The 27,147-nt window shown below is 39.3% G+C and overlaps 1 long non-coding RNA gene across 1 annotated transcript in view; it reads right to left on the bottom strand.

Annotated features, from left to right (window-relative positions):
• Positions 1-5,791: 5,791 nt before the first annotated feature.
• The window catches only part of LOC140710826 (uncharacterized), a 146,290-nt gene continuing 124,934 nt past the window's right edge, over positions 5,792-27,147 (bottom strand). The window contains exons 3-4 of the long non-coding RNA XR_012091897.1: positions 24,858-24,970; positions 5,792-6,430 (exon numbers count right to left, since the gene is read on the bottom strand). This is a non-coding gene — a long non-coding RNA (uncharacterized lncRNA). The remainder of the gene's footprint in view (positions 6,431-24,857; positions 24,971-27,147) is intronic.

Raw genomic sequence — 27,147 nt, 5'->3', positions numbered from 1 at the left:
GTACACGCACACAAAGATCTCTGGAGACTGATTTATTGTGGCAGTTCAACTGTTTATGGCTTGTACTTTGCGGAGCACTTGAAGGGATTTTCTTCAGAGGAAATTGACTCAATGCATTTGAACATGTTTTTGCTTGTGATTGGTTATGTAGTAGGGATTTCAAGCTCAATTTGGATAAGAATCTTACTCTTTGAATTACTTCTTTAATCTGCCATTCAACTACATCTTGCTTGCAATCCTGAGCGTCCTCCCACTTACCTCTTCAATCATTTTTATCAATAAATACTTTAGAAAAACATTGGATTTTTGTTGAGCCGTGTTTATAATTTTTCATTTTCTGGTTTCCTCAGCTATAAAATGAGATTGATGAAAATGCATATATATGAATGTGGCTGATGTATGTTCTATAAATATAATAAATAGCTAAAGCAATGTCAGTTTCAAAAAGCAATCCTTAGAAAATATTCAAATAGACTCACTACATTTTTTTTCCCTACAATGTCAAATTGTGATTTCCTGGAGGATAGAGTCTATGCCTTCTGTATCATTGGTACACATAGGGGCACTGGATAAAATAGTTTGCACAAAAGTCACTCTGGAAATACAACGAACGCATCTGTGCAACCTAATCTAAATCAATTTATTGGTCAAACAGTTGTCAGGGTTTTTGGGTATATATCAGCAACTTTAGAAAATTAGAGGTACCTGAGAGCTATACGTCTCCCCTTGCTACCAGGTGGTATGTTATAATGAGAGCAAGTCTCTTGCCACATTCTGGCACATAGGCAAACACTCATTAGTGAGCAGGCACAAACACTGTTGCACAACCTATTTCTGTAAATGGTTCCTACTCTCTGTCCCTCTGGGAGTCCTAGGCGCTTAGGAAAAGCACTTTGCGTGAAAGGTTTTTTTCGAGACAAAGACACAATATTATGAAGGCAGAGTCAGTAAGCATGTTAGTAGGCTCAGCTGACAGAATTCCTCATACAGCAGCAGCCTATAGATCACAAGGAACAGAGTTCTAGAATGAGGGTGCTACTTCTAATGTGCAAAGTTGCTGGTCTTTCCAGATTATCCAATTTTCTTCAGAAAAGTCTTGAGGTAAACTCTTTCTAGACAACCATAAATCCTCACGCTAACTAACCAACTCTGGTGCAGATTTAGAAAGCTGCATCTGGAAGGCTTGTCATCGAGACTTTTGGAGTGAGGGCTTCTGAGATGGCCTAGATGGGATCCTTCAGATGCTAACTAATCACATCTGGAGTGCACATTCCTGATTAGGACAATTCAAATGTAACTGTCAGAACATAGTATTTAGGAGAAAATTAATTCACATGCTGCCTATGCTGAAATTTCTAAAATTGAATGATAAAAAACATACAAATTCTTCTCATCCTTTGTCTCAAATATAGTCCGGAATCACTTAATGATGGGAATACATTCTGAGAATTGTGTCATTGACTAATTGTGTTGTTTTGCGAGCATTATAGCGTGAACTTACAAAAACCTAGGTGGTATAGCCTAGAACACATCATCTCCAGCTCCATTATATCATTTGACCACCATTGTATATGTGGTCCATTGTTGACTGAAATGTCCTTATGTGGTGCATGACTGTATCCTCTGAAGCAACCCTGTTCTTAGGATGGTGGATTCTGATGGTTTCTGTCTTTATAATTTGGGGAGAGGAGTCTGAGAACAAGTCTAAAGATGCCAGACTTCTTTCCCTGTCCTGATGTGGGTTTGTTTGGGATCCACTCTTCTTGACTCTTTTTGAAGCCAGTGTCTTATTGGCTCCTTGTGAGTTGCAGTTTTGTTCGTTGGACACATTGCAAAACCAAAGCAAATTGCCTCAGTGATGCAGATTAAAAGACCAAAGTGCCGGACAGAGAGTGAATAATATTATCTACAAGATGCATTTCTGTACTCTAACCAAGTTGTCTGTGGTCCCAGAAATGTCGACGAGAGGTCTGCGAACTCTGGTTCTAGAGTCAAATCGGCACTTCAGCTTTTCTTTACTTTGCAAAGAAAGTTTATTAGAACACGGCCATGTCTGTTCATATATATATTGTCTAGTTCTGCTTTCACATTATGACAGCAGAGTGGAATAGTCGAGACAGAGATGGTACATGTCTTCCAATGCGAAATATATTTATTATTTGACTTTACAGAAAAAAGTTTGCTGACTCCTGCTACAGATTGTAGTGAGGCAGTAAAAATATGCACTTGTGTCTCAATTTTGTCATCTTTAAATAAAGGTAGTAAGATTACTTATCTCATAGGGTGTTGTAATGATAAGTGTTCATTAAATGTTAGCTGTTACAGGAAAGCACATAAACAAACTGTGCTCAATATTCTCAGTGAATAGTTCTCTGGGAGACTCCTTCTTACGTGTGTCTGCAGAATTTTCTTCATCTTCCTCTGCAGTACTACAGGGAAAGACCATTGGTGTCACTCAGGAAGACTTCCCACCATCTCCATCAGGCACTGGAAGTCCCCTGCCTACCAACAGACCTATGAGTGCCATTTGATATGATCTGAATGTTTGTGTCCCTCCAAAATTCATAGGTTGAAGCCTGCCCTCCAAGGTAATGTCATTAAGAGGTGTGGCCTTGGCTGGGCACCATGGCTCATGCCTGTAATCCCAGCACTTTGGGATACCGAGGTGGGTGGATCACAAGGTCAGGAGTTCGAGACCAGCCTGGCCACTATACTGAAACCCTGTCTCTACCAGAAATACAAAATTTAGCCAGGCATGGTGGCAGGTGCCTATAGTCCCAGCTACTCGGGAGGCTGAGGCAGGAGAATCACTTGAACCTGGGAGGCAGAGGTTGTGGTGAGTCGAGACTGTGCCACTGCACTCCAGACAGAGCAAGACTCCGTCTCAAAAAAAAAAAAAAAAAAAAAAAGAAAAGAAAAAGAGGTGTGGCTTTTGGGATCTGATTAGGTCATGATGGCTCTGCCCTCATGAATGTGACTAGTGCCCTTATAAAAAGGCTTACGGGGGTATATACCCAAAGGATTATAAATCATGCTGCTATAAAGACACATGCACACGTATACTTATTGCGGCACTATTCACAATAGCAAAGACTTGGAATCAACCCAAATATCCATCAGTGACAGACTGGATTAAGAAAATGTGGCACATATACACCATGGAATACTATGCAGCCATAAAAAAGGATGAGTTCGTATCCTTTGTAGGGACATGGATGCAGCTGGAAACCATCATTCTCAGCAAACTATCACAAGAACAGAAAACCAAACCCCGCATGTTCTCACTCATAGGTGGGAGTTGAACAATGAGATCACTTGGACACACGAAGGGGAACATCACACACCGGGTCCTATTTTGGGGAGGGGGGAGGGAGGAGGGATAGCATTAGGAGATATACCTAATGTAAATGACGAGCTAATGGGTGCAGCACACCAACATGGCACATGGATCCATATGTAACAAACCTGCACGCTGTGCACATGTACCCTAGAAATTAAAGTATAACTTAAAAAAAAAAAAAAAAGAAAAAGGGCTTACAGGAGTCTGTTAGCCTCTTCTGCCATGTGATGATTCAGCAAGGTGTCATTTACGAAGTAAAGCAGGAGCCTTGACCAGACACCAAATCTGCTGGCACCTTGATCTCGGGCTTTCCAGCTTCCAGAACTGTGAGGAATAGATTTTTATTGTTCTGTATTACCCAATCTGAGCTATTTTTTGTTATGGCAGTCCAAATGGACTAAGACACCATTCACAGGCTTTCTGTCTTTCCCAAGGCTGCACTGCAAAAGCATCTACTTTTATTGTGCCATCTTTCTCTATTACTTTTTCTCTTCTACCTGCTGATTCTGTTCCAACGGTAATTTACAACCTAGTTCATGGTTTGATGAAATGGGTCAGTAGTGCTGATATGGTTTAGATCTGTGTCCCCACTCAAATCTCAAATTGTAAACCCCATTGTTGGATGTGGGGCCCGGTGGGATCTGATTGGATCACGGAGGTGGATCCTTCTTGAATGGCTTAGCACCATCCCCTTGGTGCTGTTTTTGTGACAGAGATCTGGTTGTTTAAAAGTGTGTGGCACCCCCTCCACTCACTTTCTCTCTTGCTCCTGCTCTCTCACCATGGGATGTGGCTGCTCCCTCTTTGCCTTCTGCCATGACTGGAAGCTTCCTGAAGACTCCTTAGAAGAACCCACTATGCTTCCTGTACAGAACCCTGAGTCAATTAAACCGTTTTTTAAAAAATAAATTATCCAGTTTCAGATATTTCTTTATAGCAACGTGAGAACAGCCTAATACAAACGCAACACAATTTTGACCTGTGGCAGATTAGAAATGTGTTAGAAGTTGTGGTTTCTTTATACAGGTATTTTAGATCTAGACACTGTGTTGGGAGGGCAGGCGGGGGGAGTTCAATGCACCTAGTCAGGAGTTTGAACCTCCTTTTGATAGGGAATTCCAGCTTGTGGATGGTGCAGACCTATTTCTGGAGCTGGGGCAAGAGTGTAGTAATCAGAAAAGAAACGCTCTCTACATATGTTGGCTTCCACAGGTAAAAGGCCAGTGGATGAACAGGGAGACGCGGCCAGTCTGTGTTACCGGGCACATGAATAAGCTTGCACAAGATTTGCTTGACTCTTCTCATGTTATCAGACCTCGTTACAGTCCAGACCAGTGGCCACAGCTCAACAGCAAGCTTGCAATTTTAGCAGACTTCATTTTCCAGTTTCAGCCAGTGCTTGAAAAATATTCGTAACTCAGAGAGATGTGCAATTTCATGAAGGATTACAGGTTCTGTATACCAGCTCTTAAAAAAAAAGTGGTTAGTCAGTGAAAGTCAAGACACTGAGATGGAGAGCAACTGAAGAGGTAGGAACTAAGCTGTTGATACTTTTGTAGGAAAAGCAAGTTTTTGAAGACCAGCCATATTGCAATGCATTGATAAGTTTTATTTAAACAGCATATGCTCTGCCGACCCATGAGTTGTCAGGGTTCCCATTCTCCTGTATTAGAGCAGTAAAAGGGATGCGGACTCAGAGAATCTTAAAAACAAAAATCAACCTATTTATTTCTTCACACTGTCCCCTCCCCCACAGACTTCACACAACAGAATTTTATTGCTAAAGATAATTACTGTGTTCTTTCCAACCCTGCAGTCTATTCCCGGTGAAAAATCACTGGCCTCTGGCTGGGTCTGAGTCTTTTATTTTTCCTTTTGGAGGTACTTATCCCCAGTGAGGCCAGGGGAATTATGCTAAGAATAGTAATATCCAGAAAATAAAGGGCCATTAAAGCCTTTTTTAGGTGTGACCAATAGGTAGCATCTGGTCAAGAACAGACCCTCTGCAAAATTCCAGCCTAGGCTACATTTGTAATCTTCGTACAAGGAGTTGGCAGAAAAATAGAGATCCTAATTTTAGCTGTTTAATCATTTCAGGAGATCAATTTATATAAAACTAGCCCACAAAAAGAAAAGTCCAGGAATTATAAAGAGGATGCTTATTTATTTTATTTTATATTTCACAGACCTTAGTTCTCCAGAAAAGGTAATTAACCAGAAAGTATAATTCTGATTATACTTTCATGGGCGGCCTGGAGGCGGATGTTGCTTTCCTGGCTGCACAGTCTGGTACTCTTAAGATGCACACTTAAGCCTCTTTTGGCAGCTTCTCTTCCTCACTGCAGTTTGCCACTATTTTATGACTGCTCTTCTTTTCCATATGCTGCTTACCTTGCCACTAAATTCTGTGTGGGCGAGAAAATCCATGCTTAAAATAAGTAATAGGGATTAATTTTTTAGCTGAAAGATCAGTCTCAGATAAATCTTTGGTTCTTTATCACAGCTCTGTTGCTAACTATAGTGACTCGTTTCCTAACTCCATTTTTTTTTTTGCATTGCAAAGCAATTTAACGGCACTGAAGCAGTTTGAAAAAGAAAAAAATAACGTTCTACTCTTAATCCCATGATCCAAAACAACTTCTTTTATTCATATTCTCTTCCAGATAATGCCCACAAGCACATATCTTTTTTACAGTTGTAAACATTGTGTGCATACAACTGTGTATTCTGTTTTTTATGCTATAGATTATGTTTTACACATTTTGGCCAATTGCTAGTCATGACAAATATATTTGACAACTGTGAAAATTCTGTGGAGTGGATGGGATACAGTATCCTTAACGGTTTCTTTATGATTGGTATAAAATATTTTCCTCCTCTTTTCTCTTCTTCCCTTCACCTTCTTCCTCTTCCTCCTTCTCCTCCCACCCCAAACCTCTTCCCTTCTCTTCCCTCATCCTCCTCCTTCCATCCACCTGTTCTTCCTTTCGCCCTCCTCCTCTTTCTTATTTTCCATCTTCTTTCCCTCTTCTTCTGTATCCTTCTCCTTTTCCTCTTCCTTATCCTCCTCCTGATTGTTTCTGCTCCTCCCTGTTATTAGAGATATAATAAAGAACTTTACATGTATATTATATATGGATATATATACTTATCCATAATTCATATATATGTTTATATATGTGTATGTGTATATATATGTCCTTATATATATATCCATCAGCCAAGAACATAGGTTTCCTTTTTTCCATAGAGATGAACATATATGAGATATTACTAGGAGAGAAAAAGAAACTTGAATTTTGTAACAGTCACCTAGATACAAAAACAACAGGAATGCATACAAATTAACTTGAGAAATGCTAAAGTAAATAATAAAATGTAAGTATTGAATTATTTGAAATTTTAAGTTTCCTAAAAACGGTTCCTATAATAAACAGAATATCGTGGCTGGGCGTGATTGCTCATGCCTGTAATCCCAGCACTTTGGGAGGCCAAGGCGGGCAGATCACCTGAGGTAAGGAGTTCGAGACCAGCCTGACCAACATGGTGAAACCCCGTTTCTACTAAAAATACAAAAATTAGCTAGGCGTGGTGGTGCCTGCCTGTAATCCCAGCTACTCAGGAGGCTGAGGCAGGAGAATCGCTTGAATCCGGGAGGCGGAGGTTGCAGTGAGCCGAGATCGTGCCTCTGCACTCCAGCCTGGGTGACAGAGAAAGACTCCGTCTCAAAATAAATAAATAAATAAGTAAATATAAAAATAAATAAAAGAATATTGCAACTGATACAAAATTTGCTGTATTTGAAACACACTTCACCCTGTAATATTTATAAACAAAATTCTGAAGGTTGACAGTACCCAAAGTACTTTAAAAAGTGCATTTTACAAGTGTATCAACATTTAAAAATATCATTAATAAAATATACACAGAACATGCTGTAAAGTGAGTCCGAAATGAACTGCAAAATACATGCAGCATATTTTATTATTTCAAGTGTTCTAAACGTAGACAGAATTAGGTTTTAGGATTTGAATCTTCATTTCCTAAGAAGTTCTTAGGTTTTCTGCTTCACTATTTCAACTTTTCAACTTGAAGTGTTCTTTGTAGTTGCTTCTGATACTTTTCACCTTTTGGGGGCCCTGACAAAGTATGTGGCACAGAATGAACAGTGGCTCCACGTGGTGTTATAGAGAAAAAATTTAAAAGAGAAAAAGAACCCAACTCTTTCTACTGAAGTTCCAAAGAAAGTTCCATATGTTCCTGATGAAGATTTAAGTTTTTCCTATAATAATTATCTTGTTCTTTCTCCCATTTCAAAATAGACTGACAGGTTTCATAGCAAGCAGCTTCTTCCTAATGCCATCCCAAACTCCTTGTCTGTAATGAAACTCTGCAGGGCTTCTTTTACAATGATTAGGGCATACATGCGTTTCCGCATTACTACTTGAAAACTGAGTTACTAAGAACACACTTTCTATTCACATCCAGCATTCGCAAAGACCCTGTAACCATCAACATCCCTTATGATGGTTCGAAGCTCTGGAGGAGTAGAGTGGCTTTAGTGGGTCTACTTTTCTTTTACATTCGGTTTCTTCCGTCCCCAGTACACTTAACTCCATTCATTACATTTTAAAGCAGCAAGTCCCTTAAAAATACACTTAGCCTGACAAATATTGGGAAAAACCTATTGTTAGTATCCCAACGTTAAATTATCATCATTCTTCTTTTATTTATTTATTTATTTATTTATTTATTTATTGAGACGGAGTTTCACTCTTGTCGCCCAGGCTGGAGTGCAATGGCACAATCTCGGCTCACTGCAACCTCCTCCGCCTCCCGGATTCAAGCTTTTCTTCTGCCTCAGCCTTCCGAGTAGCTGGGATTACAAGCCTGTGCCACCACGCCCAGCTAATTTTTGTATATTTAGTAGAGATGGGGTTTCACCATGTTGGCCAGGCTGGTCTTGAACTTCTGACCTCAGGTGATCCACCCGCCTTGGCCTCCTAAAGTATTGGGATTACAGGCATGAGCAATCACGCCCAGCCACGATATTCTGTTTATTATAGGAACCGTTTTTAGGAAACTTAAAATTTCAAATAATTCAATACTTACATTTTATTATTTACTTTAGCATTTCTCAAGTTAATTTGTATGCATATCCTGTTGTTTTTGCCCGGCCGCATCATTCTTCTTATTCTTCACAGCATCCCCTTTATAGTGAAACAATGAACACATTTGTGAACCATTCATTCAACTGACTTTTTCCTTGGCTGTCCACTGGTTTAGGTTTTGCAATATTTTACCTGAAGAAGAGTTTTGAATAACAGCATTGGCATACAACATCTTCAGGTGTTTGAATGTCTTTCTTTTTAAAAGTTGCATCCCTCACACCTGCATCTTGGGGTTTACAGTTTGCTATCAGGTTAGCCGAATATATTTTCTTATCTTACTAGTTCTTCAGGTTTAGTTCACAGCCTTATTAGGAAGCAAATTATCCTTGAATTTGGTATTCTCTGGAAAATCTGCTTGAAAAATACCTGAAGGTATTGGTTCCGAATGACCTCTAAGAGGAGTGGAGTGTTTTTCTTCAAAGTCATTTTGAATGTACTATATTTTTAATGAAAATAATAACAGGACCATCATTAATTATCTGCTAATTATCCATGATCTCAAAAATTGCCATCACCTCTTAAAATCATCTACCATTTTCTTAATATGGGCTTTATTTAACCTGCATCCTCTTTTGTGGAAACTTGCAAGTTCTGTTGTCCTGAAGTCCAATAGCGATTGCAATGATACGAACAAGTGTTTCTGACGTTCATGCCAAATGGCATCACACTCTTGGAACACTGTTTAGCCGGCAATGTCTGCAGTGACTTTTGAAGTGCATGGCAATCACCTTCTTCTTACTTAGTTATTTTGATTCTTCGCAGCTGGCCTGCTGCTCACTGCAGAGGCCTGCCATTTGTTCGGGGTACGGCAGCCTTGAAGTAGTAGCCCAGATTGAGACACTCAATGTGACCTTGGTCTTAAGGATAATGTTGGGCAGGCCTCAGTGAGCAAAGGAGCACTGAAGAAAGATATGGAGAAGCAGCACTGAGTTCCTGGGAGCTTAACTGAAACCCCAAAGTGGCCCAGGTGGAAGCCAAAGTAGAGAGATTACTGCAGCAGAGGTGGAAGCTGATGTTCCTTCCCGCTTCCTTTGCCCCCTATTGCCAAGCCAAATACTGCATGATAGTCCCCTTTGCCACTTGCTCCAACTAGGCATGACAGAATGACCTTTCTCTTCAGTATGATTCTTTTGCCCATTTGTCCTCTAGGCTTCCTACCACTTAGAAGATCATTTAATACTTACACGCATCAAGCTAGCTCTCTCTAATGCTTTATTTCTCAGATGATCAGAGAGACCTTCCCTGACCAATAAAAACTAAAATAAGCCTCAATGTTTTCCTGATAATTCAAGTGTTTTCCTACTCAGTGTAGCACAGGAGCTTAGTCTCTGCAGTCAGATTGCTTGGTTTGATTCACAGTTGCTCTACTTATAAGCTATTTAATCTTGGGTGAGTTGCTTAATATAGATGCACCTCAAGTTTCTCCTCTGTAAACTGATGTCTACTCTTCGCAACAGTTCCCAACACAAACCTACTCAATAAACTTAGGCTGGTATACTGAGACTCTCACTGCAGTTTGTAATTATACATTTAAGGGTTATTTGTTCATTTTTTCATTCTCTCACTACAGAGCAGGGATTGTGTGTCTGTTATTTGTCGCCGCATACCTACCACACAGCACAGCACCTGTCACATAGGCACTTAATAAACATTTTATTAATGAATCACTCTTATAGCCTTTCGAAGTTGAACAACTGCATTTTATTGCAGTTTTATAACAATTTCACTTAATTATTTTACTTTTATGTACCTTACTTGATTATTTTTAGTTACATCCTTTTTTTTTTTTTTTTTGAGACAGAGTCTTGCTTTGTTGCCCAGGCTGGAGTGCAGAGGCACGATCTCTGCCACTGCAACATCTGCCTCCCGGGTTCAAGCAATTCTCTGCCTCAGCCTCCCGAGTAGCTGGTGTTACAGGCACCCACCACCACACCTGGCTAACTTTTTTGTATTTTTAGTAGAGAAGGGGTTTCACCATCTTGGCCAGGCTGGTCTTGAACTCCTGACCTGGTGATCCACGCACCTCGGCCTCCCAAAGTGCTGGGATTATAGGCGTGAACCACAGTTCCTGGCCAATCTTTTTATTTTCAAATGTTCTGCAAATGTTGTATCTCAGTCATTGTATAAATTCTTTTTGTTTGTGCCTATATATTGTGTATATATAATATACACAAATGTATATAAAGTCTATCATATACAAATGCCATTTTAAAAAATAACAGTAACATGGCAACAAATATGCCTAAATCCAATTTAAGAAATATTACCAGTGCATTTGAAGCTTCTTGCATGTTTGTTCCCAATCTCAGATGCCCCCACTCTCCACCCTGAGATACTGTTTTGAATTACTAATTATACTCATATCACCTGATAGATGTTTATCACAAATGTCTGTATCTTTTCACTGTGGAGTTTTATTTCATTGAATGACTATTCCACTACCTATTTATCTTTTGTACTCTTTATGGACATCTAGGTTGCCATGCATTTTTTTCATTACAAACAGTGCTGCTACGAACGTTCTTGTACATGTTTCCTGATACACATATGCCAAAGCTTCTCTGGCATATACCTAAAACTGGAATTGTGTGCTTTTTGTGTATGCTACCTTAAACTTAAGTAGCTTGTTTTTCTTTTTGTGATGTCTACCTTCATTGATAAATAATGCTCGTATCAATTATTTTTCTACCAGTCTGCAAAAATAGTGATATTTTAATTTTATCATTGTTAATTTCTAGTCTCAGAGTTGCAATATTTCTTTCCAAGGATCCTTGCTTTCTTTTAGTGAGAAATAGTATTTCAAGACCATTCTCTGGGTACTCAGAATGTTGCCCTTATGTTGTTGCTCTTACGTTGATTGTTGTTTTTAGGACATTTCAGTGGACAGAGCTAGGATATATTATTTAAGGTAATTCACATTATGAGTTCACACTGATCTTCTAGTTAAAATTCAGGATTATTCAAGTTTCAGTTAACCATTTTGATCTGTATTTCCTTTTGCTCGTTGTATTAGTCTGTTCTCACACCGCTAATAAAACATACCCAAGACTGGGCAATTTATAAACAAAAGAGGTTTAACAGCCTCACAGTTCCACATGGCTGGGGAGACCTCACAATCATGGTGGAGAGGCAAGTCACATCTAACGTAAATGGTGACAGGCAAAGAGAGAGCTTGTGCAGGGAAACACCCCTTTATAAAACCACCAGATCTCGTGAGACTTATTTACTATCACAAGAACAGTATGGGAAAGCCCTGCCCCCACGATTCAATTACTTCCCACTGGGTCCCTCCCACGACATGTGAGAATTATGGGGCTACAATTCAAGATGAGATTTGGGTGGGGACACAGCCAAATCCTTTTACTCATTTTGAAAATTCCACTTCCCAGTGACACTGACATACTTGTTTGTTTTATCCCATGATACATATACTTGATTCTCAGAATAGCAATCTACAAGTACCTTTATTAATATGATTTCTCAAAGTTTAATTTAATTATATATGTACTATATATAAATACTCAAAAAGACATTATATATTTATGTGTCTTTTATATTTTATATATGTATATTTATATATATACACATATACATGTATATTATATATATATATTTCCTTTTGAGTCATTTTTTTATTTAAAGTCCCTTGCAATGATTCTTTTGTGTGCTGTTTTGCTACCAACTTATATATAGATTCATGTGTTTCATTTTGCTTTCAAATTTTAGAAACTGCCTTCTTTGGATTTAACTTTTTAAATTATGTAAAATAATTATGTAAAGTGAAATCTACACATTAAGATATATTCATAAAAATATAATTTACATTTCTGTATCCTCCATCTTATTCCTTTTCTCCTTAGACACTTTTTCAGTTTTCAGTTTACACTTTCATTAAAAAGATATAAACTATGGCCGGGTGTGGTGACTCACACCTGTAGTCCCAGCTCTATGGGAGGCTGAGGTAGGTGGATCATCTGTGGTCAGAATTCAAGACCAGCCTGACCAACATGGAGAAACCCTGACTCTACTAAAAATACAAAATTAGCGAGGCATGGTGGCAGGCACCTGTAATCCCAGCTACTCGGGAGGCTGAGGCCAGAGAATCACTTGAACCTGGGAGGCGGAGGTTTCAGTGAGCCGAGATCGTGCCATTACACTCCAGCTTGGGCAACAAGAGAGAAACTCCCTCTTAAAAAAAAATATATATATATATAAACGAATGCACACAAATAAGTTCCCTAGTATCCCCCAAAGGTGAAAAATGACTGTTTTTAAAATACCAGTATGAACCCATGGCTTTGAACATATCGTATGGGTGTTAATCCATTGAAATTATTATTTTAATTGAAGCCCCAATTTTTCTATCTTTAGTCAGTGAAAGCCTCTTTAAGTTGGTGCCTGAGGTGGTTTTTTTTTTTTTTTTTTTTGGCACAACCTCAGTTATCTTTGACATCATCCTTGATTTCTGCTATGACCAAGATGCTGCTCCCCCTTTTTCTTAGTTGAACAGTGGCATAATATGCACTTTTATTTACCTAATATAAATGTAATATAGTTTACTCAAATAGTATCCTATTGATGAACATTTTGATTGAGCCCAACTTTTTCCTATTATATATAATGCTGCAATGAATAACCTTGCACTTAGCCTTTCATATTTTTGCCAATGTATCTTTCCTAGAAGTGTGATCTCTTAGTCAAAGGGTACATTGATATATAATTTTATGCACAATGTTTTTTAAAAACACCATTCTAGCAAGTGTAACCCATTTATTATCTTGTTGACCATACTGTTAGAATAGACTTTCTCATGATAGATGACCAATTTCACCTTTGGCCCTAGTGAAAATAGGGAAAACAGTTTAATCAGTCTTTCTTGACAGTCAGCAGGATTTGACTGATGTTGTGTGGAAGATTTGCTCACTGGCTTTGTTTATCAAAATTCTTTCCATCTAGGCTAATCAGGTCAACCTTGAGGCTAAAGCATGACTTTAATACTCACTGGGAACTTGGGTGAATAGGGTATGTGAAATGTTACCACAGAGGCTACATACCCTGTGTGGGTATGCGGTTTTTAGAGAGAAGATCAAGCCCCACAGCCAGTATGTTTGCAAATTTAAAAACAAAACAAAACAAACAAACAAACAAACACTTCTTAGGCACTTAACAAATGAACCCTTGCTGTTTCCTCTCAACTTGTTCCCTTTGCTTTTGCTTTTCCCAAATCCCCATGGACAATATCCCACCTCTCTCTCATTCATTCATTCATTCATTCATTCATTCAACAATATTTATTGAGATAATTTCTATGCATGTTTACACTGGGATGTTATTTTTTCTCAGGGTTCATGTTACTTATTGCAGAGAATTCTAAAGCTTTTGCTTATGATCTTTTTCAACATTAACTTTAGATACAGAGTATTTGTCAACGGATTGCTGAGGGCCTCCCTCACCCCTCACCCCACCATAATACTGGGGCAGCAAAATGCAGGCTGCCTGCATTACTGTTTACTTGGAAATGGCTTCTCTCTTGTTTGTGTGAGAGTGTATCTCTTTATGTGGCTCACACTAATCTGGGCACTCAGTATTACCAGTGGCCAAGAAAAGGTTGTGGATAAGAATTTTCTGAGGTGAAATTTCTCAGGACTGCTTCTTGTTACAGAGAAGCCTTTATTGTATCTCTAACAATTTTTACTATTTATTCATGAGGAAACAGAGGCTGAGAAAAGTTTAATAACTTGCCTAAAATTACACAGTTAAGTGACTTGTAGAGCGTGGATTCAAATTCAGGTCTCTTTGACTCTAAATCCCATGATTTTCAATATTTTAGTAAACTGACTCCTTGAAGTCAGTTTGGCTTGTGTTTGGTTGCTGTTTTACATGCTAACCAAGATCTAACTGGTCCTACGGATTGAATAAATGAACTGTTTGTCTTGGAGAACAAGGCTCAGCTGCAGAATAGGGCTTTTCCAAAGCCATTTGATACTGGGTGGACGTTCAAGGCAGAATTACGTGTTATCCTCATTGGGGAGGTTGCAGGGCTAGGTACGAATTTTGACCCCGTGCTTTCCAGCTAGCAAAATCACAGTTACAAATATTTTACTTTCAGCCAGCCCCTGAGGCTTGATTTCCTTTGTGGCCTGATCTGTGAGGTCATCTCCAAGTAATCAATTCTGCTTTTTCCATTTCTTCTCTTGGAGCTAGGTAAAGGTCTTACACACATATACTCTGCTGGGGTAAACTAGAAATAGCTAAAGGAATGGTGTTTATTAAGTAAAAGGAACACTGTCACAAAACCTTATTTCTCTGTTATAGAAATAGCTGGCCGGGCGCGGTGGCTCAAGCCTGTAATCCCAGCACTTTGGGAGGCCGAGATGGGCGGATCACGAGGTCAGGAGATCGAGACCATCCTGGCTAACACGGTGAAACCCTGTCTCTACTAAAAAAAATACAAAAAACTAGCCGGGTGAGGTGGCGGGCGCCTGTAGTCCCAGCTACTCGGGAGGCTGAGGCAGGAGAATGGCGTGAACCGTGAACCCGGGAGGCGGAGCTTGCAATGAGCTGAGATCTGGCCACTGCACTCCAGCCTGGGTGACAGAGCGAGACTCCGTCTCAAAAAAAAAAAAAAAAAAAAAAAAGAAATAGCTAAGCTTTGAAGGTCAACCAAATTTTTATCACATACAGAGTTCAAACATATTTATGCTTGAGTTTCTTCATTAGTTCCTTCATTAGTAAAACAAACACAAAATTACATATTAAGTAATTCTAATAAGCACTTATAAAGTGCTTCATTGATTTATTTATCAAATATTCAATGTTCATTGTAAGCTCTTAGAGTGATGCTATATTAGTTTGCTAGGGCTACCATAACAAAGTACTACAAATCGGGTAACTTAGAACAACAGTAATTTATTTTTTCGCAGCTCCAGAGGCCAGAAATCCAAAATCAAGATGTTTTCAGGGTTGTGCTCCTTCAGGAGATGGTAGAGTACCCTTCCTTGTCTCTTCTTAGCTTCTGGTCACATTGTGAAGTAGTGGAAGTTAGGACTTTAATGTATCTTTTTTAGGGGGGACACCATTCAAACTATAACAGATGCCAAGATGAATAAAATACAGTCCTTAATTTCAAAATGATTCCTATATAGTAGGAGAGATTGGCTGTACAGAAATAATTGCTCTATAAAGCATCAGGCAGAAGTTTTAAGTGAAGGACCATGACAATTTCAAGGGGGAGAGATCGCCTTAAATGGGGCAAATATGGAAGGCAACATTGGACGTCCCAAGTATATAACATAGAGAACTATTTCCAGTGTAATGTAGATTTTTTTTTTTTTTTTTTTTTACACGGAGCTTCATTCTTGTTGCCCAGGCTGGAGTGCAATGGCACGATCTCAGCTCACTGCAACCTCCCAAGTAGCTGAGATTACAGGCATGCTCCACCACACCTGGCTAATTTTTTGTATTTTTAGTAGAGACGAGGTTTTTCTGTGTTGGTCAGGCTGGTCTTGAAATCCCGACCCCAGGTGATCTGCCTGCCTCTGCCTCCCAAAGTTCTGGAATTACAGGCGTGAGCCACTGCGCCTGGCCTAGAAAATGTTTTAAAAGAGATTGCAATAAATTTCTTTTTTTGTTGTTTAGTCCATAGCTGGTATATCTCTGAACACCCTTGTCCCCACAATAGTCCCTCTCTAGTTCTCTTACTCTGCCTTATTTTTCTTAATACTAAACACAATCTGACATAGTATGTATTACTTGTTTATTTATCTACCTGTGGTAAAATGTAAGACATATGAAAACAGGGCTCTTAGGAAAAGTCAAACCATTTTTCCCTACTCTTTTACACAGTCACTCACAGTCAACACAGAGGACTCCACCTCTAGTCGTCAAAATGTGTGTGAGAATTTCCCCCACACACCAAGAAATTCTCCAGGGGATACCAGCTGTATGTTCTATAATTTAACTTAATTCTGACGCTATCTACCTTGAGGTAGTGTCAGATCCCACATGTTAAGGGCTCAGTCCCATAAGACTGCTCCCACTTCAGACATCAATAGCAAGCTGCTGATGTCGTCTATAGTTCTGGCCGGCCAGCTGTAAACTGGGGTTCCCAAAACTCCTCCCAAGGTTCAACCAATTTTCTCATAGAACTCAGAAAAACACTTTGCTTACACTGACCGATTTATCATAAACGATATCGCAAAGGATACAAATGAAGTGATGCATGTAACAAGGCATGTGAGAAGGGGTATAGAGCTTCCATGCCTGCTCTGGGCAGCCACCCACTTCCATGTGTCCAAAACCATCCAAAACCTCATCTAAGCCATTCAAAGCCATTCAAAACCTCATCTAAACCCTGTCTGTCTGGCTTTTTATGGAGGCTTCGATACTTAGGCATGACTGGCTACATCTTTGGCCACTGAGGATCAATTCAACATTTAGTTTAGCTCCTCTTCCTCCCCGGGGCTGGGGGTCGGGTAGGGCTGAAAGTCCCAACTCTCTAATCATGCCTTGATGATCTTTCTGGTGACCCTCTAGCCACCTGTCATTTCATTAGCATACAAAAGATATTCTTATCACTTCAGAGATTCTAAGAGTCTTGGGAAGTATGTTCCAGAAATCAAGGGCAGAGATGAATTATATATGTCTTATTACAACACAATATTGTAAGGGCCCTTGTCTATCTTATATACTGTAGCATCTCTAGTGACTCTGCCAGTGCCTGGCACATAGTAGGTGCTAATAAATGATCAGTGACTGGACAAATGAATGATTAAGTGCATTGCTTAAAATGGAAACTTGTTTGATTGTTTATTTCACTTCCTTTTCTTGAGAAGGATCAGGGGGTACAGTCGCTATTGGACCCTAACAATTACCTATAGTGGTGAGCGTGTGTCCTTACGCTGTACCAAATTTCAGGATTTAAATTAAGGCTGCTAAGAAATTAACGTTTTAAAGAAGATGATAGGCCCTTCCATGGTGGCCAGACACTGTCCTGCTAGGTACAAGGAGAAACAGAATTTGGCTGCCAGGACTAATTTGTGTAATTTCATTTCTTTTTTGCGTCTTGGCCCTCCTTTGTAGGTGAAAAGCCTACATTGCAGCAAACGCCTGCAATTTACACAGCATGACAGTCAGAAAGAATTGCTTGACCAGAAAGCTCTGCAGTACAACACAAATGGAGGGGTTTGCTGCACTGCAGTGCCGGCTCTTTCATTTCACTTTCAGACAATGACACAATTATAAGCAATTACTTATTAGATGTTTGAAAACTATTGTAAAAAGCCAGCACCATTTGCCAAAAGTAATTTAACGAAATTGGGCATAATTGCACCCTGAACTAAATTTTTCTGATTTGCCCACAGTTAGATGACTCCACGGAAATTATGTAGCAAATGAATGAATAAAATCACATGGATGGAATCTTTACCCATTTGATGGAAATGCATGATTTGGAGACAGAAGTCACAAATCTTTGATTGTTTACGGTGAGATCTTTGACAAATGTGTAAGAAATAAACTAGTTGCTTGATAAAATACAAAACAGTATTATAAAAGAAAATAAGATGTCTTAAGGATCTAGAGCCCATTTGATGTTTTGACTGAGAGTCGAAAACAATTACAAATTTCAAATGTTAATTAATGACTGTCTCACATAGTTAATAAATATGAATAAAGGAATAAAGCAAGTTTTCACCAATTTGGATGAGGAAGGGTCTTCTAAATTTGTTAAAACTCTAATTCATAAGACAATATTGAATAAATGGAGTTTCTTTACTTTCTCATACACATGGTAGCTACATAGACCAAATATTTCCTCTTCCATAAGGCACATTATTTTCTCTGAATAAATGAGAATAATTTATAATGAAATACTTGAATTGTTTGTAAATTGCTGCATGATTAAAGTATGTTTTCTTTTCTTTTCTTTTTTTTGGAGATGGAGTCTCGCTCTGTTGCCCAGACTGGAGTGCAGTGGCATTATCTCAGCTCACTGCAACCTCTGCCTCCTGGGTTCAAGTGATTCTCTTGCCTGAGCCTCCTGAGGAGCTGGGATTACAGGTGTGCACCACCATGCCCGGCTTATCATTATTTTGTATTTTTAGTAGAGATGGGGTTTCACCATGTTGGCCAGGCTGGTCTCGAACTCCTGACCTCAGGTGGTCTGCTCCCCTCAGTCTCCCAAAACGCTGGGATTATAGGCATGAGACACTGCACCCAGCCTAACGTAGGTTTTCTGATGGAGTTTAAATATTCTTCTTCACTTTTGTTCATTAATACATTATTGGTTTAGCAATCCTATCCCTGTGTTTTATTTTCTTTTTTATCAAATGAATTTACTTTTTTAGTAAACACTTGTTTGTTATTTCTTTTTAAAAAATCAAGCAATACAAAGATGTACAACAAAGCGGGGGAGTCACCTCAAAGCCCATTACCTGGAAACAATCATAATTAACATTGGTGAATATCATTTCATATACCTCTTTTTGTAAATACACAAAGGGCTGAATGTCTGGGTAGTTTTATAAAAGTGATACTACACTGTATCTGTTTTGAATTTTAAAGGAGTACATAAATAACTTGAATTTAGTAGAAGAAAAAGAGGTCAGAGTAAAATGGGAAAAATGTTGAAATTAATAAGAATTATTCAAGCTTTTTTGTTTTGTAAGCTCTGTAAAAAAATTTAGATAGTACTTGTTATTTTATTAGTTATTTTGATTTTGACAAAGCTATTAGCATTTAAATTGACTTCTAAAATCCTAACTCTCCCGACTGCTTAATTTTAATTCTCTGTTCCAAAACATTCAGTGCCTGCCATTAGTTCTTTGGCCACAACTTCTCCATCTTTAAGTTCTATATTTTGATTAATCTGTTGGTTGAACTGATGGCATCACCAAGTAATTTTTTCAGATAGGGCTCATGGAGTCCTTTGAATGCAGGCATACTTGAAAAAGATTGTGTTTATATGCAAAGGACAACTTGACTAATGGGTATAGAATTATATGCCATGATTTTTCACCCTCTCAGGATTGCAGACTGCTTTTCTTCTCGCATTGAGTGTCACACTTCTTTTTACCATAACTTCTTTAGTTATCTCTTGTCTGGTTAGATTTCGTCATCAATTAGTTTATATAAGAGCTCTTTATTACCAAGATACCTTTATGTTGAATGTTGCTGTGGAGAAGTCTGAAGCCAGATTAATATACCTATTTTTCCTTTTGTAAGTGCCTTTTCCTCCTTGTCTCCATGCCTGAAGAATTCCTGAAGGCAGTAGGCAATGGCTACTACTCTCAAGAGTTCAGTCCTGACTTTTTTTTTTTCTTTTGAGACTGAGTTTTGCTCTTGTTGGCCAGGCTGGAGTGCAGTGGCATAATCGCAGCTCGCTGCAACCTCTGCCTCCCAGGTTCAAGTGATTCTCCTGCCTCAGGCCTCCCAAGTAGCTGGGGTTACAGGTGTTCACCACCATGTCTGGCTAATTTTTTTGTATTTTTAGTAGAGATGGGGATTTCATCATGTTGGCCAGGTTGGTCTCGAACTCCTGACCTCAGGTGATCTTCCTGCCTCAGCCTCCCAAAGTGCAGGGATTACAGGCATGAGCCACCACGCCCGGCCTAGTCCTGACTTTTCTCTGGGCTGTTCATCCATCCTTTTAGTCTGATTTTGACCACAGGATGGGTATTGGAAAGAATTTTCAGGCTTTTATCAACATCTTTTTTTCTTTAATACTACCTATGTGGGGTTACAGTTGGGTCAAATTCTTTGCTATGTCACACTAGAATATCAGGATTTTTTTTTTTCCATCGGCTCTCATTTTTAAAAGTGCTTGGCAAAAGGCTGTATCCCTATGTTAATTAGATGCTGGTATGGTCACAACCCTTCGCGTTTTTATTGTTTAAAACATTTTTGTTGCTGTTTTTCATTGCATAAAATAATTTTTCTTCATTCTTCTGACTCATCTGGAAATAGAACACAGTAATGATTGTCTGAGATTTTCCGTTATTTTATTTTGAAGTTTTTCAAATATATAGCAAAGATGAAAGAAGTTAGCAGTGAATAATCATATCTGCTTGATCATCAATGTCTAGTCGAGAAACAGAAACTACATCAGAATTTTCAACAGGGAAGTTTAATATGAAGAATTGATAACAAAGTAAAAGGTGATTAACTGTGGGCAGTATCCCACTTTTTACAGTAGCAGGTAGCAATAAAAATGCCAGTACGAGCTGAAACTGTGCAAAACAATCTTAATATATGGGGAGTTATGATTGTTCTATGACATTTATAATTGTTTGTCAAAATATTTTAAGACTTTCTGTTATAAATTTATAGCAGGGTAAAAAATAGCAAAACTGATCTTTAGTATACTGTGATTTAAAACAATAGAAACATGGAGAGTTAAAGCATTTTATTTATTTATTTATTTATTTATTTATTTATTTATTTTGAGACGGAGTCTCACTCTATCGCCTAGGCTACAGTGCAGTGGCACGATCTTGGCTCACTGCAACCTCTGCCGCCCAGGTTCAAGCAATTCTCCTGCCTCAGCCTCCTAAGTAGCTGGGATTACAGGCACCTGCCACCGCGCCTGGCTAATTTTTGTATTTTTAGTAGAGACGGGGTGTCACCATCTTGGCCAGGCTGATCTTGAATTCCTGACCTCGTGATCCACCTGCCTCAGCCTCCCAAAATGCTGGGATTACAGGCGTGAGGCACCACGCCTGGCCAAAGTATTTTATTTCTTTGTAAAAATTTATAAAGGATGGTTTAAATAGTGCTTGCCTTCTTATAGAGAGAGCATTTGCAAATTGCTATGCTCCTTTGTAAGTTTGCATCATCTTTCAATACTGTATCCTTTTCACTTTCAACGTTGTCAAATATCTTCAAGATTTCCTTTAATGTGTATTTTTTTTTTTTTTGCTGGTATCACTTTCTCTGGAACATCTTCATTTTTTTGGTCACAACTACTCATGTTCATGTTCATAATTTAGTTCCTGTGGCTGCATTTCTAGGGTCTCTTGAATGGCATGGCAGCAGTATCAATATTCCTGTGGTTGGCTATTTCTTCTATAACTTCATGTATTTTTAATTCCAATTTCACATATAGCAATATTAAATTTTGTTCTTTTTCTTTCTCTTTTTCTTTTTCTTGAGACAGAGTTTCGCCCTTATTGCCCAGGCTGGAGTGCAATGGTACAATCTCGACTCACTGCAACTTCCACCTCCCAGGTTCAAGCGATCCTTCTGCCTCAGCCTCCCAAGTAGCTGGGATTACAGGTGCATGCCACTACACCTGGCTAATTTTGTATTTTTAGTAAAGACAGGGTTTCACCATGTTGACCAGGCTGGTCTCGAACTCCTGACCTCAGATGATCCACCCGCCTCGGCCTCCCAAAGTGCTGAGATTACAGGCATGAGCCACCATGCCTGGCTTTGCTGCACTTTCATCTTTGTTGACCATTTCTCCTTTGATATCACATTTTTAAAAATGTCACATAAGTTCATATTACTGGGAAAGAAGGATTCAACACAACAACATGCTTTGTTGTCTGTGCATGAACTGAATAACAGATGTGCACTGATCAATCATTGACAGATTTTCAAAGAAGTGACAAGATTGGTCAGTAATAACAACATGCATTTGTTACTTGTGGATTGAAGAACTACTAGCAAAGTTTATATTTTATGCAGTTACTTACAGTTCTTAAACACTTGTAAGTAAAATTCAGACTGTTGTTGGGGAACTCATTTATTTAATTAGACGGTAGTATATTACATCCCTACAAAGTAAGGGCTGTTTGTACTAGCAAAGGTGAAAAAATATTTCTAATGTATAACAGAAGTTGAAGTTGCAAAATGAGGCTACCACCCGAAGTCTGAAGGAAAATTGAACCAGGAAGAAACTTTAACTAAAAGGAAGCTGAGCTCCCTACAAGCTGAGATTCAGATATTTGAGACGTTATAACTGTGAAAAGGAGGGTAACTTCAGCTGCTGTGGATAAAGAAGAAGATGCCCCAGAACCATGAGAGAAGTTTATCCCTATGGTAAAAAAGGGAGTTGCGGCTGGGCGTAGTGGCTTACGCCTGTAATCCCAACACTTTGGGAGTCCGAGGCAGGGGGATCACAAGGTCAGGAGATCGAGACCATCTTGGCTAACATGGTGAAACCTCGTCTCTACTAAAAATACAAAAAAAATTAGCCGGGCGTGGTGGCGGGCACCTGTAGTACCAGCTACTTGGGAGGCTGAGGCAGGAGAATGGCGTGAACCCAGGAGGCAGAGCTTGCAGTGAGCCGAGATTGCACCACTGCACTCCAGCCTGGGTGACTGAGCAAGACTCCGTCTCAGAAAAAAAAAAAAAAAAAAGGGAGTTGCTGGAGGCAAGAACAGCTTGCCACCATGGTGAACACTACAGGAATCAGCCGTATCTGAACTACTCATAGCTGCAGACACAAATTACAAACAGGAAAAAACAAAAAAGCAAAGGAAGTTCTTTATTTTACATCCAGGCTTGCAGTCACCCTCCAGGACCCACTACTGTCAGAGAAAGACAACAAGGATCCCACTGGCAAAGGAGAGATTTAGTTGCAGAGGCCAGAGTAGAATCACAAAATTGGGCCAGGAAGAGTGGGCCTGGGACTATGAAACAATAAATTACTGGCACACCCATTTCCCAGATTCTACCATTAACATTTTGTTATAGTTGTTTTATCACATACCTATCCAATGGCCCATCCCTTTATCCATGCCTCGATTCCTCTTATTTTTGATGGATTTTAGATAGCAATATACTTCCTTCTAAATACTTTAGCGTGCATAGTTAAGAATTCGATATTTGATTTTTTCACTTTTATGTAAAATGTGTGTAAAATAAAATGTATAAATTTATTGATTTTTGCAAAATTCATATTTCTGTATAATCTTAATCCTATTAGCATATAATATACATCCATTGTCCCCAAAAGTTCCTTCATGCCTTTTTCCTAGTCAATCCCCTCCTCTACCTCCTCTACCCCCCCGCAACGTCTGGGGACAAATGTTTTGATTTTTTTTTCTGCTATAGATTAATTTTGCCTTTTGTGGAACTCCAAAGAGATGGAATCAAAGGGTATGTACTCTTCTGTGTCTGAATTATTTCTCTCAGCATGATTCTGAAATGTATCCATATTGTTGGTCAATATCAATTGTTCATCCCTTTAGTATTCCATTGTATGGATATGACAGTGATTTTTTATTCATTCTCATATTAATAAACACCAGGGCTATTTCCAATTTTTGGCTATTGTGAATAAAGCTACTAGAAACATTTTAATGTAATTTTTCTGACTTTTAAAAATGAGGTTAAATCTGTGTATGTGTGCATGTTTTCTTACAACAACACTTTGTATGTGAGTGGGAATGAAGTGGCCTGTATTCTAATGCAGGGACCATCATCTTTATTCTAAAATTTATTTTTAAAAATCATAATTTTTTTCTACGCCTACCTATTAGGCTAGGAGACAGCAGTTGAACACAATCAATAGCAACTGGCTGAAGCAATGCTGTCCCTCACAAACTGATATGTCTCCATAGACGTTGCCTCATTTTGTTATTACTTCTCACTTGCTTTTATTATTTTCCTGTTCAGTGTGTTATCAAACATACAGAACAACTATTGACAGACACATGCATGGAAACTTTCTCTTTCTATTCCTTATTTTAATGCTTCTAATAGTCATTCCCATACAATTATATACAAAATATCATGGAATTTACTCTTAAAATAGTAATTGTAGTATTTTTGTGTTGAAAAATACTTCATAATGACAGTCTTAAAATTTTGATTAACGTGGTGCATGCTCAAGCATTTTTCTTTGGCAAACAATTTAATCAAAATAGGGAAGTTTTGTCTATTTTCATTTTATAGACTGTTGGAAATTCATCAGTGATCTCTCGATAAAATTTTAAAATATGTGTTAAAGGGTGTAGAGAAGAATGAAATGAAGTAGCTAACCATCTCCATGGTAACAGAGAATGCAATGGTGGGTGGCGGGAAAGCTCAGTAGTAATGAATGCAATACTATTTCTTAATGTTGGGAATATGATCTATGCTTTTAAATAAAAGTTTATAAAAATTATTTGGATCATTTTTACTTGACATTTCTTTCTCATTTTGTTTCTGACTTGCACTAAATATGACACAGTTGCATTACAGTGTTTGTTTTAGCATATGGGCTAATGACAACTATCAAATGTATTGAGTACCAAGTATTGAATACCAAATATAACATTCAATAACTTCAGTAGTTTTCAATTCAGAACACATTGTCTCAGAAAAACAGGATTATAAAGGGGTTCGACTCTGAATCATACCTTAATTTAGATCTGCATAACATTTCACCTGGGCCACATACAACAGTCTTCTGTTTTCTCATTCACTATTGTCTCCTTCTAAACAGCCTCCAGAAGAGTCTTCTGAGTCAGTCCTGTGCAAAAACACAAATACTAGCTCCTCATTGCGGAAAGTAAGTCCTAGGCTTTTTGCATTTTGGCCCTTCCTACTACTGCAGCCCTAACTTCCATCATAGCTGTGTGCTGCAGGTTTTCTTGCTCCTGCCAGTTCAAGATCTTTACTCTTTCAGAACACATTGCACTTTTTGCCCTCTCTGCCTTTGCATGTCTTGTTCCCTGCATCCTAGGTGGGTTTGCCTATTCTCTTTTCTGGGCCTTACTTTGGCTTGGATGAAATATTCCTTGTAAAAAGAAAATAAATCTTGGGGCCCCTAAATCACTGAGCTAAAGGGAAAAGTCAAGCTGGGAACTGGTTAGGGCAAACCTACCTCCCATTCTATTCAAAGTCATCCCTCTGAGGCTCACCTGAGACAAATGCATATCTGATTGCTTCCTCTTCCCTATTGTTTATGAAAAATGCAGATTCACGGAGCCAGGCTAAATTGTGTATTCACTGGATGGCTGACCAAGGACTCAAAACAATGCAATCTTTTGTCTTTTATCTACTTCTAACCTGGAAACCCCCACTTCGAGTTGTCTGGTCTTACTGGACTAAACCAATGTACATCTTACATGTATTGATTGGTGTCTCGTGTCTCCCTAAAATGTATAAAAGTAAACTGTGCCCAGGAGCACACTGGCCACACATCTCAGTGAAATGGGAGAGTTCTCTGATCTCCCTCTCAGGATGTGTGACAGGCGTGTGGCTCCTCTGGCTGCCATGCATGTTCAAACCCCTCGTGGGAAGGGGAACACACAGACGGGCAGGTGCAGAAGCTGGGGCAAGCACCCCTGGGCTCTAGACCCATGGCAGCATCCAGGGGTGGGTGCCTGTGAAGCCCAAAGCCCAAGTGGGTATGTATTACAGTGTGCTCTTTTAGCTTTGCCATCCATGGATGGCTTAAGCATTAAACAGCTTAATGGACCCTCTGTCTTTTCACAAGGGCAGAGAGCCAGTGTGACAGCTTTCTGTATCCCAAACTCTTGTCTGGCATCCAGGAAAAATCAGGTCACACATGGATTTGAAGGATGGTGAATGTGGGGGTTTTATTGAGTGGGCAGGGTGGCTTTCAGTGGGATGGATGGGGAGCTGAAAGGGAGATGGAGTGGGAAGATGATCTTCCCCTGGAGATTTGCTGTCCCCAGCTGAACTCCTCTCAATGTTCAGATGCTCCTTCTCTTCTCTCCTTCTCTGCCATTCTTCTGTTTTTCTGTTCCTCTGCTCGTCTGATTGTGGAGCCTAGGGTTTGGCATTTATATAGGTACAGCATAGCGGGGTGTGGCAGGTCAAAAGGCAACTTTTAGGCATGAAAACAGGAATGCCTGTTCCCATTTAGGGCCATGAGTTTCCAGGCTTGAGGGTGGGGCTTTTGCTGGGGAACCACCCTCTTCTACCCAGTATTTTCCTGTCTCCTGTCTGTATCATCAGGACTTCCTGAGGCTGTGTCATGGGTGTGAAAATAGATTTAGAAACTTAGAAACCTTTAGAAACTTAGAGACCTATAGACTTTAAAAACTTAGAAACCTTTAGACTTTTAGACTTAGAAACTTAGAAGCTTAGAAAAGCCACACCAGGTGGCTATCTAAAAGCACCCACCCAATGACCAGGTGGCCATCTAAAGCACTCGCCCGATGTCCGTGTGGCTATCTAAAACACCCACCCAAATTCCTGGAATTCAAACAGAAGAACAAGTCCGGGAAATACCCCGCGCGGGTTCAAACCAGGTTCAAACCAACCAATTAAAGTAAGACATCTCGCTCAGGCCATAACCTGCTCCAATCATCTTGCGCCTCAAGCTTTGTAAAATTTTGTGGTTTTTTGCCTTTATAAACTGTCTGTAACAAGCATTCGGGGTCCTGTGGCCAACTTCGGACATAGGACCCTAGCGCGCTAGCAATAAATCTTTCCACTGTGACTTCCGTGTCGAGTGGTCTCTCGTGACGACCCCTGCCCAGGAAGGAATCTAAAAACTAGGTTCCTACAGGTGCATCCTTAATCTTGGCAAAATTAATTTTCAAAATTGACTGAGACCTGTCTCAGCTATTTGGGGTTCATATTTGGTAACCACAAAGGGATTCTGAGTATAGGTGCCCCTGATCTTTGACAAACCTTCTACTGGTACTTGGTACCAGCTTGAGCTATCTTTATGGC

Source organism: Chlorocebus sabaeus, chromosome X, assembly GCF_047675955.1.
Source record: "Chlorocebus sabaeus isolate Y175 chromosome X, mChlSab1.0.hap1, whole genome shotgun sequence".
Classification (NCBI taxonomy): domain Eukaryota; kingdom Metazoa; phylum Chordata; class Mammalia; order Primates; family Cercopithecidae; genus Chlorocebus; species Chlorocebus sabaeus.
This window is presented reverse-complemented; position numbering and strand designations above follow the sequence as displayed.